Here is a 12,970-nt window from a genome sequence, read left to right on the forward strand (position 1 = left end):
AACAAATATTAAAGAGTTCGGAGAAGAGTTCTTATCCGATTCTTAAATAAAATTTAAAATATTCCTTTCAAATAAAATTAACATACAACAGTAACTCACTAAAGTTATCTCATTTACTTATGTATTTGGGTGATCCAAATTTAGTGAAAAATCAAATGTTCCTTTAGTCAAAAGGATTAACATATCCATTCAAGTCCTCCTAACTAATGCAAAATTAAATCTACTTACCCTTATTAAGGGACGAGGTGGGGTGCCTAACACCTTCCCCACCCATTTACGGACCCCGAACCTAGAATCTCTGTCTTAAAGTGGTTTCATTTCAATCTATTTTCACAAATGGTTTTCTTTAGTTTCCCTCAAAACTAAGGTGGCGATTCCTCACTCTTTCCCACTTCAGTGAGGGTTCGTTCAGGCGACCGCAAAATCCCTTGCGACAATACTCATTTTGGTTATATCTATTTGATTTCTCATAAATCTGAAACTTTGAGTTGCTTCATAAAATACATAAATCTTATTGAAAATCAATTGGATAGGAAAGTTAAGGCTTTAAGAACTGATAGAGGAAGAGAATATCTATTAGATCAATTCAAAGAATTATATGATGAAAAAGGAATAGAAACACAATTGACTACTCCTAGCACTCCGCAATAAAATGGTATAGTAGAGATGTAATAGAACTTTTCTTGAAATGGTTAGGCCGATGATGGCACAAGCAAATTTGCCTATCACCTATTGCCTATCACCTATTGGGGTGATGCACTTTTTACTGTCACATTTATACTTGATCGAGTGCCTTCTAAATCAGTTATTTCCACTCCATAGGAGTTATGGACAACTTGTAAACCAAATTTAAGTGTCTTAAAACCCTGGGGTTGTGCTACTTATGTTCATGATCCTTCCCATAAGTTTGAAAAACTTGATCCAAGGGGAAAGAAATATATCTTTATAGGATATTCAGAACAATCCAAGGGATATGTGTTCATTGGATAGCAAGACAATAGATATGTAACTAAGTTCAAATCATGAAATGTTACATTCTTAGAGAATGAATTTCCTAAGCAAGGGGAGATAAGACAAGACTTTTCTCTATATGAGACTCAATATCAAGATATTTTGGCAATACCAAGTCATCTTGAATAACTTCCAAGTGGGAGTAATATGAGTAATGATGAATTAGTTTCAAATGATGCTCAATTAAATCTTGAAGTGACTCCACCAATGGTCCTTGATCCGAGTGGGAGTACCATAAACATTGATGATTCAGTGCATCAATCTTAGCTCTGCCGATTGAGTAGAAAGAGCATTCCTCATCATCATTTTCAGATTGAAAGGGGAGCATTTATGATTACTCTAGATGATGAAGAGCCTAAAAATCTAAATGAATCTCTTACACGCTTGACTAAGGAAAAGAAGACTAAAGTAATGGAAGAAGAGATGGAATTTATGAAATCAAACCAAGTTTGGGAACCAGTAGATTTACCAATGGGACGAAGGCTATTGGGAACAAATGGGTTCTCAAAATTAAGCATAAAACTGATGGAAGTATCGAAAGATACAAAGCTCATTTAGTGGCTAAGTGGCATACACAACAGGAAGGAATATAATTGTTAGTAGTATGCCCTAGAGCATATCATTTAGTATGTATCTTGTACATATTTTATTAATAAAAGGTATTTTCACTTTTCCGTTTACATAATATATTTATGTGTAATAGAAAAGGTCTATTGATATTTTATTAGAAATTATATTCTTAAGTTGTTAAGAATATGAGTGACAATATTTCTAGCACAAAGTATCATAAATAGGTTCACAATCGAGGATACTTCACAATAAGGACATGACTTATCCAGAAAGATTGTAATCATGTTTGTTCCCAAGTTATTTATATGAGATGTAAATAAGATGGAATGGTGAGTCTCATGCCATATAACAAACATGATAGGCACTTATACATGATAAGTAGGACGAACCAATGACATTTATGACAAGCACATGGAGTTTACTCTTATCAATGTATTTTCATAAATCATATCAGTGCATATAATCTTTAGACCTGAGTGAAGGAGCGGAAGCATGAAAAACATAAGTTTAGATCATTGAATTCAAAAATTTTTCATCTAGGGTCACATGCATCATGCAAGATTCATTTTTATCTATTTGATTTTAATGATAAGCAGCATATAAAACTCTTTTAATATGTTTTTTTGGATCTACATTTGCCATTTAAAATTTTAGAATTAACAGATTAATTCATTAGAACCCTAGATTAGATCAAGAACAAATGCTCTAACCTTTTTGATGCACTGTAGTGTGTTTGGCACCTTTGGGATACGCCTAGGACACCAGATGTTGTCCCTCTAGCTTGTCCACACCAAGATCACTAATGGTAGCCCCTTGAACAGCTTCTCAAGCCTTTCCAATCAATTAGAAATTTAGGTTTTGCCGTTTGAGAGATTAGAGATGTATACAGGATACTAGAAATGAATTCTAGTATTTTTAATTCAAGAGATTGTTGGCAAATCTCTTTGAATTGATGAGATATGAAGAAGATGAGAAGAAGAACACTCTAAGGGTTGCGACACCAAGAGAATACAGTAGCTTGTATTTTTTTTTCGTTCATTCTTACACTTATATAGCTAGGTCACCACTTAAAACCCTTGCCACATGTCACCTTCTGAATGGCTCTAGGTTTAATTGACCCAATCACATTGTGCCAAGTGTCAAACCTATATTTAATCCTGACTTTGATCATCTTACATGATTAAAAGACATATGGCAAGCTTATGTGTAGTGCCATGTGTCACCATCTCATGGTGCCACATGTCACCCTGTGAAATGACCAAAATGCCCTGTGTCTTAATTTTCAGTTCTCAACCCAAAATAATTATTTCTCTTCTTCTAATTAATTTATATTTATCAATTTATATCAAATATAAATTAATTAATTAATCTCTATTAATTAATTTCTCAGTAATTAAATTCATATTTAAACACTTTAAATATAAATTTAACTATACTATACATCCAATAACCTAGATTTGGTTTCAAGTCATGCTAGGGATTTTGCAATCTAATTGCAAACCAAACCTATTTAATTAATCAATTAAACTCTTTAATTAATTAATTAAATTATATTTAATTTGGTGATTACTTGTGTATGCGTATGACTTACTAGGCTCATCACTAATTGACAATGAGACACGATATCAACTCTTAATATCATCAGAACTCTTTCTTACCATAAATGATTTCTCTAAATCATTTTATGCAGCTCATAGACTATGGTTAACACCTAGCATAGCATGCCATAGCCACCCAATCAGTAATAAGGTTTACCTTAAATGAACCTATAATCATATGTTACCATGCTAGAATCTCTCTGTTACAAAATCTCAATTCGAGCTGGAGTCATGGTTTATGTCAAACCCCATTTGCTATGAATATTATGTTCTCTTTTAATTCCAGTTCTTGATTAAAAAATTTTCTCATCAGAAACTCTTTTCTGATTAAATCTATATGTCCTGGCCAGGAACTTGAAACATCAAGAACAATTAAATGAATATAGGATTTTATCCCTATTTACTTAGAGTAACTGATTCCATCCTGATCAACACCTACCTCCATATATAACTAGTAGGAGCCAACAGATGCCCATATACCTATACACAGTATAAGTATGAAAGCAGTATCAAACTCAAACCACCTATATATAAGATAATTGTGCTATCTGAGGTCTAAAGATTATATACACTGATATGATTTATGACAATGTATTGACAAGAGTAAACTCCATGTGCTTGTCATAAATGTCACTGGTTCGACCTACTTATCATGTATAAGTGCCTATCATGTTTGTTATATGGCATGAGACTCACCATTCCATCTTATTTACATCTCATATAAATAACTTGGGAACAAACATGATTATAATCTTTCTGGATAAGTCATGTCCTTATTGTGAAGTATCCTCGATTGTGAACCTATTTATGATACTTTGTGCTAGAAATACTGTCACTCATATTCTTAACAACTTAAGAATAGAATTTCTAACAAAATATCAATATACCTTTTCTATTACACATAAATATATTATGTAAACGGAAAAGTGAAAATACCTTTTATTAATAAAATATGTACAAGATACATACTAAATGATATGCTCTAGGGCATACTGCTAACAATCTCCCACTAGCACTAGAGCCATTCATTACAATACCTTAGACCCATCTTCTCAAGATGTCGGTCTAACTGTGCTTGTGACAAAGACTTAGTGAATGGATCAGCTGGATTTTCAGCTGATGCTATTTTCTGCATAGCTACATTGCCTTGCCCAACTATTTCTCTGATAATGCAGTAGCGCCTTTCTATGTGTTTGGATTTCTAGTGAGACCGGAGTTCCATATATCCAAACAGCTTCTTTTGCAGCATCTGATGCAGCAATATACTCGGCCTCTGTAGTAGAATCTACAGTTGTACTCTGTTTGGAACTCTTCCAACTGACTGCACCTCCATTACGAATGAACACATACCCATAGGTAGACTTTCTATCATCGATATTTGATTGGAAATCAGAATCAGTATAACCATCCAATTGCAAGTCACCACCTCTATAAATCAAGAATAAATCCTCAGTTCTTCTCAAGTACTCAAGGATGTTCTTGACAGCTATCCAGTGTTCCAAACCTGGATTGGATTGAGACCTTCTAGTCAAACTAACAGCATATGCGATATCTGGCCTAGTACACAACATTGCATACATCAAACTTCCAATAGCTGAAGCATATGGAATCCTGGCCATTTTATCTCTTTCTTCAGGTGTCTTTGGAGACATGTCTTTAGAAAGGTGGATACCATGTCTCACTGGTGACAATCCTCTCTTGGAATCAAGCATGTTAAACCTCTTTAACACCTTTTCCAAGTATAGACTTTGGGATAAACCAATTATTTTTTTTCGCTCTATCTCTATAGATGCGAATCCCAAGAATATAGGTTGCCTCCCCTAAGTCTTTCATGGAGAATGTATTTGACAATCATACCTTTACAGTTATTAACATACCTGTGTCATTACGCATCAACAAAATGTCATCCACATATAAGACAAGGAAAGTGACAGCACTATCACTAACCTTCTTATATACACAAGGCTCATCCTCATTTTTTATAAAACCAAATGACTTAATGGCTTCATCAAAATGGATGTTCCAACTCCTCGAAGTTTGTTTTAACCCATAAATGGATCGCTTTAGCTTGCGCACTTTGGAACCATCTTGGGATTCAAAACCCCTAGATTGTTTCATGAAAATGTTTTCTTCAATGTATCCATTGAGAAAAGCTGTTTTGACATCCATCTGCCAAATCTCATAATCATAGTTTGCAGCTATTGCTAATAGAATCCTAATTGATTTAAACATGGCAACAGGCGAGAAAGTCTCCTCATAGTCGATTCCTTGCCTTTGGCGAAACTCTTTTATTACTAGCTTTGCTTTATAGGTCTCTACCTTTCCATCAGAATCAATTTTCTTCTTGAAAACCCATTTGTTCCCTATAAGTACAATACCTTCAGGTGGGTCAACAAGATCCCAAACTTGATTCTTATACATGGAATCAATCTCAGATTTCATAGCATCAATCCATTTTGAAGAGTCTATATCTGATATAGCTTCTTCATAGGTAAGTGAATCATCTCCATGATCTACTTCTTTATGAGTAGAGAACTCTTGTTCTTCTTCATGAAGGAAACCATATCTCATTGGTGGGTGAGATACCCTGGTTGTTCTACGAGGAACAACTGTAGATATTTCATTAATAGGTGTAGGTTGACTAGATGGATCTATATCCATCTGATCTGTTGGTTGGTCAGAATTCTCCAATTCCAACTCTGTTTGCCTTCCTTCGCCTCCTTTTTGAATAAACTGTTGTTCAAGAAATGTGGTATCTCTACTTATCACAAACTTTTGTGATGTAGGCAAATAAAAATAATATCTAAAACTATCTTTTGGATATCCAACAAATCGACCATTTTCTGATCTGGTTTTCAATTTATCAGTGTTCAGTTTTTTGATATAAGCTAGACAACCCCAAATCTTAACATGCTTAAGACTTGATTTTCTTCCATGCCATATCTCATAAGGTGTAGAAGATACTGATTTTGATGGAATCCTATTCAGAATATACAAAGCTGATTCTAATGCAAATCCCCAAAAGGAGATTGGCATATCAGTATAGCTCATCATACTACGTACCATATCCAATAGGGTACGATTACTCCTTTCAGATACACCATTCATTTGTGGTGTTCCGGGAGGAGTCAGCTGAGAAATAATGCCATACTCTCTCAAGTATTCATCAAATTCAGTACTCAAGTATTCACCTCTACGATCTGATCGAAGAGCTTTAATACTTTTTCCTGTTTGATTTTCTACTTCAGATTTAAATTCTTTGAACTTTTCAAAGGATTCATGTTTGTATTTTATCAAATACAAATACCCAAACCTTGATTTGTCATCAGTAAAGGTAATAAAATAATGAAAACTGCCTCTATCCATTTCTTTAAATGGACCACATACATCACTATGTATTAGCTCCAAAATATTTTCAGCTCTTAGTCCTTGTCCAACAAAGGATGATCTAGTCATTTTGCCCTGAAGACAGGATTCACAAGTTGAAGTAGGCTCAGAGCCCAATGAAGATAAAATCCTCATTTTCTCCAGTTTTGCAATCCAAACTTCTGCAACATGACCTAATCTTAAGTGCCAAATATATTTTAAACTTGAGTTGATTTTCATCATGGCATTGCATTCTTTTTAGATTGCTATACTCTGGGCAGTTCCCTTTCAGCGCCCATCTTGCTGGAAACACTTTCCTTTGCCTCCATCAGCTTTAGTTTTCCTTTTCTGTTTAGCTATTTTCTTAGAAGGACTAAGAATCTGAGGTTTCTTTTTCTTATTGCCCTTCTTCTTGTTAGACTTTCCAGTAGAAGAAGAAGCAATCAAAGCTACCTCTTTTCCTTTATTGCCCGGCATATTCTTTTGGGCAATAACCAACATGTTGAGTAAACTAGCCAAGGTGCATTCCTGCTTAGTCATATGGAAATTTGTCATAAAAATTCCCAAAAGACTTAGGAAGGGACTGAAGGATCAAATCCGTTTGCAGTTGGAAATCCATGTTAAAGTCAAGATGTTCTAACTGCTCAATCAGCCGAATCATTTTGTGGATATGATTCCCAATATTCTGTCCTTCAGACATCCTCATGCGGAACAGCTATCTAGATATCTCATACCTAGCATTCCTACTGTGCTCACCATACAACTCTTGTAGGTGAAGAAGAATCTCACTCGCACTCTGCATGTTCTCATGTTGCTTCTGTAACTCATTACTCATAGAAGCAAACATGTAATACTTGACTCTCATATCATGCTCCTTCCACTTGTCTAAAGTTTCATGTTCCTCTTGTGTGTCCTCTGGAGGTAAGGGACCAGGAACCTGTGAGTCTAGAACATATTCTATACATTCAAGGTTCAGGACAAGTTTCAAATTTCTTAGCCAAACAGACAGATTGGGTCCTGTCAACCTATTGCGATCAAGTATGCTTGCAAGGATATTGGATGGTGGTGGTTGTGGTGTGCTATTTATTATCAGAAAATTAATTGCAAAAAATAATCAGATTAATTAGTAAATGTATCATGTAATTAACTAAAATGATTATGGCCTTTTAATCAAATTGGTCCTCCCACTAACTTAGGAAATCCTACACTTCCAAAGTAGAAAACAGAAATTCTAGTTGGATGGATTTCCAGTGGATGATTGAATTCTTATAATTCTATTGATCATCCTCAGGTACATCCATTATTGGAATTACAATAAACTATAAGTGAGCAACTTCTTGCCCATCACATCTCATATGAGGTTCAATCCTTTACCTAGCCTCTAATGCTCAAAATCTCAGGTACATCCATTATTGACTTATCTTGCATTAGTTAAGTTGATTCCACTGAGCCAGTAATTATACAAATAATTTTAATGCCCTCAGGTACATCCAATATTGGCCACCAAACCATTTACATATTTACAACATCTCATGCTTAACAATTATTCTTAAGAAAATCTCTTAAATTAATTGCTTCATATGCAAGTATTTAAAATTTCTTAAAATAATTGCCTCAATGGAGGACCCATGTTATAATTATTTTAATTATACCATATCCAACTTAATCATTTGTTTGGAAGATTTTGTGGTCGTCCTAATTACTATTATGGTCTCACTTTGCACATTATCCAATTAGCATGCATATAACATATACTTGCATACATTCCCATACATCTCATGCATTCATGGATAATAAATAAATATGGTATGATCATGGACTTTCTAAGGGATTCAATTCTGAGCAACCAAGAATTGAATCAGGGCATTCCTAGGTGCATTTCATTCATTCATATTACAAGAGTTGCTGAAGGAGTGTATAATCAACACTTGATCTTGAATTCCTCCCACTGGTCCCACCAATGCTTTTGACCTCCTTGATCTTCTTGCAATCCAATTATATAGTAATCCTTGGCATACCAAGGCAAATTTACAAGAACTAAATAAATGAAATTACAACCCAAAAATATTACAACTTTATAATACATGCCCAAAATATATTAAAATAAATTAATTAATTTACAACCCAAAGAAAAATAAAAGAAATAAATCCAATCACATTGGTCTTTTATAGTTCATGATCATCCATCATGCATATCACTATTTAGCAATTAAATAAAACATACATACTTAAATTAAATTGTATATATCATATTCAACTCAAAAATCTAGATTTGAATATAATTCAAACAAATTTAAAAATTCAAATTTGAATCTTGTTTAAAACAAATTTAAAAATTTAGATTTAAATCTCATTCAACCAAATTTAAAAATTCAGATTTGAATCTCATTCAAACAAATTTAAAAATTCAGATTTGAATCTCATTCAAACAAATTTAAAAATTTCATATATGAATCACATTCAAACAAATTTAAAAATTCAGATTTGAATCACATTCAAACAATTTTAAAAATTCATATTTGAATCACATTCAAATAATTTTAAAAATTCATATTTGAATCACATTCAAACAATTTTAAAAATTCAGATTTGAATCATAATTTAATTGTGTGATTATATTTCTAATTAAAAAATTTAATTAGACAAAAAATGGACCTTAGATCATACAACAATTGCACATTTAAAATCCATTAAACCTTGCGCACCACAATGGTGCCAAAACCATGCGCACCATGGTGGAACCAAGCATGCCGCCACCTTTTCTTTTGCAACCAGCAATGAACTAATCATTTCATAATCAAATCATACAATAAAATCATATATTAAATAATCTAAATGGCAAATATAGTGGCTCTAATACCAATTGAAGGAGCGAAAGCATGAAAAACATAAGTTTAGATCATTGAATTCAAAAATTTTTCATCTAGGGTCACATGCATCATACAAGATTCATTTTTATCTATTTGATTTTAATGATAAATAGCATATAAAACTCTTTTAATATGTTTTTTTTTATCTATATTTGCCATTTAAGATTTTAGAATTAACAGATTAATTCATTAGAACCCTAGATTAGATCAAGAACAAGTGCACTAACCTTTTTGATGCACTACAGCGTGTTTGGCACCTTTGGGATGCGCCTAGGACACCAGATGTTGTCCTTCTAGCTTGTCCACGCTAAGATCACCAATGGCAGCCCCTTGAACAGCTTCTCAAGCCTTTTCAATCAATTAGAAATTCAGGTTTTGCCGTTTGAGAGATTAGAGATGTATACAGGACACTAGAAACGATTTCTACTATTTTTAATTCAAGAGATTGTTGGCAAATCTCTTTGAATTGATGAGATATGAAGAAGATGAGAAGAAGAACACTCCAAAGGTGGCGGCACCAAGAGAATACAGTAGCTTGTATTTTTGTTCTTTCATCCTTACACTTATATAGCTAGGTCACCACTTAAAACCCTTGCCACATGTCACTTTCTGATTGGCTCTAGTTTTAATTGACCCAATCACATTGTGCCAAGTGTCAAACCTATATTTAATCCTGAATTTGATCATCTTACATGATTAAAAGACATATGGCAAGCTTATGTGCAGTGCCATGTGTCACCATCTCATGGTGCCACATATCACCATGTGAAATGACCAAAATGCCCCTGTGTCTTAATTTTGAGTTCTCAATCCAAAATAATTATTTCTCTTCTTCTAATCAATTTATATCAAATATAAATTAATTAATTAATCTTTATTAATTAATTTCTCATTAATTAAATTCATATTTAAACACTTTAAATATAAATTTAACTTATACTATATATCCAAAACCTAGATTTGGTTTCAAGTCATGCTAGAGACTTTGCCATCTAATTGCAAATCAAACCTATTTAATTAATCAATTAAACTCTTTAATTAATTAATTAAATTAAATTTAATTTAGTGATTACTTGTGTATGTGTGTGACTTACTAGGCTCATCACTAATTGGCAATGAGACATGATATCAACTCTTAATATCATCAAAACTCTTTCTTACCATAAATGATTTCTCTAAATCATTTTATGCAGCTCATAGACTATGGTTAACACCTAGCATAGCATGCCATATCCACCTAATCAATAATAAGCTTTACCTTAAATGAACCTATAATCATATGTTACCATGCATTAGAATCTCTCTGTTATAAAATCCCAATTTGAGCTGGAATCATGGTTTATGTCAAACCCCATTTGCTATGAATATTATGTTCTCTTTTAATTCCAGTTCTTGATTAAAAGATTTTCTCATCAGAAACTCTTTTCTGATTAAATCTCTGTGTCCTGGCTAGAAACTTGAAACATCAAGAATAATTAAATGAACATAGGATTTTATCCCTATTTACTTAGGGTAACAGATTCCATCTTGATCAACACCTACCTCCATATATAACTAGTAGGAGCCAACAGATGCCCATATACCCATACACAGTACAAGTATGAAACCAGTATCAAACTCAAACCATCTATATACAAGATAACTGTGCTATTTCAGGTCTAAAGATTATATGCACTGATATGATTTATGACAATGCATTAACAAGAGTAAACTCCATGTGCTTGTCATAAATGTCACTGGTTCGACCTACTTATCATGTGTAAGTGCCTATCATGTTTGTTATATGGCATGAGACTCACCATTCCATCTTATTTAAATCTCATATAAATAACTTGGGAACAAACATGATTACAATCTTTCTGGATAAGTCATGTCCTTACTGTGAAGTATCCTCGATTGTGAACCTATTTATGATACTTTGTACTAGAAATACTGTCACTCATATTATTAACAACTTAATAATAGAATTTCTAACAAAATATCAATGGACCTTTTCTATTACACATAAATATATTATGTAAACGAAAAAATGAAAATGCCTTTTATTAATAAAATATGCACAAGATACATACTAAATGATATGCTCTAGGGCATACTACTAACATTGAGATAGCACAGTTATCTTGTATATAGATAGTTTGAGTTTGATACTGCTTTCATACTTGTACTGTGTATGGGTATATGGGCATGTGTTGGCTCCTACTAGTTATATATGGAGGTAGGTGTTGATCAAGATTGAATCAGTTACCCTAAGTAAATAGGGATAAAATTCTATGTTCATTTAATTGTTCTTGATATTTCAAGTTCCTGGCCAAGACAAATAGATTTAATCAGAAAAGAGTTTCTGATGAGAAAATCTTTTTAATCAAGAACTGGAATTAAAAGAGAACATAATATTCATAGCAAATGGGGTTTGACATAAACCATGACTCCAGCTCGAATTGGGATTTTATAACAGAGAGATTCTAGTGCATGGTAACATATGATTATAGGTTCATTTAAGGTAAACCTTATTACTAATTAGGTGGCCATGGCATGCTATGCTAGGTGTTAACCATGGTCTATGAGGTGCCTAAAATGATTTAGAGAAATCATTTATGGTAAGAAAGAGTTCTGATGATATTAAGAGTTGATATCATATCTCATTGCTAATTAGTGATGAGCCTAGTGAGTCACACACATACACAAGTAATTACCAAATTAAATGTGATTTAATTAATTAGTTAAAGAGTTTAATTGATTAATTAAATAGGTTTGGTTTGCAATTAGATTGCAAAGTCCCTAGCATGGCTTGAAACCAAATCTAGGTTATTGGATGTATAGTATAAGTTAAATTTATATTTAAAGTGTTTAAATATGAATTTAATTATGAGAAATTAATTAATAAAGATTAATTAATTTATATTTGATATAAATTGATTAGAAAAAGAGAAATAATTATTTTGGGTTGAGAACTCAAAATTAAGATACATGGGTATTTTGGTCATTTCATAGGGTGACATGTGGCACCATGAGATGGTGACACATGGCACTATACATAAGCTTACCATTTGTTTTTTAATAATGTAAGATGATCAAAGTCAAGATTAAATATAGGTTTGGCACTTGGCACAATGTGATTGGGTCAATTAAACCTAGAGCCAATCAGAAGGTGACATGTGGCAAGGGTTTTAAGTGGTGACCTAGCTATATAAGGGAAAGGATGAAAAGAAAAATAACAATATGCTCTTTATCATTTTGTGCCGCCACCCTTGGCTGCCTCTCCATCTCTTCTTCTTCATCTCTCACCAATTCAAAGAGAATTGTCAACATTCTCTTGAATTAAAAATACTAGAAATCGTTTCTAGTGTTCTGTATACATCTGTAATCTCTCAAAAGGCAAAACCTGATTTTCTAATTAATTGGAAAGGCTTGAAAAGCTATTAAAGGGGCTGCCATTGGTGATCTTGGTGTGGACAAGCTAGAGGGATAACATCTGGTGTCCTAGGAGCATCCCAAAGGTGCCAAACACACTGCAATGCATCAAAAATGTTAGTGCACTTGTTCTTGATCTAA

The sequence above is a fragment of the Hevea brasiliensis genome, chromosome 7, assembly GCF_030052815.1.
Source record: "Hevea brasiliensis isolate MT/VB/25A 57/8 chromosome 7, ASM3005281v1, whole genome shotgun sequence".
Classification (NCBI taxonomy): domain Eukaryota; kingdom Viridiplantae; phylum Streptophyta; class Magnoliopsida; order Malpighiales; family Euphorbiaceae; genus Hevea; species Hevea brasiliensis.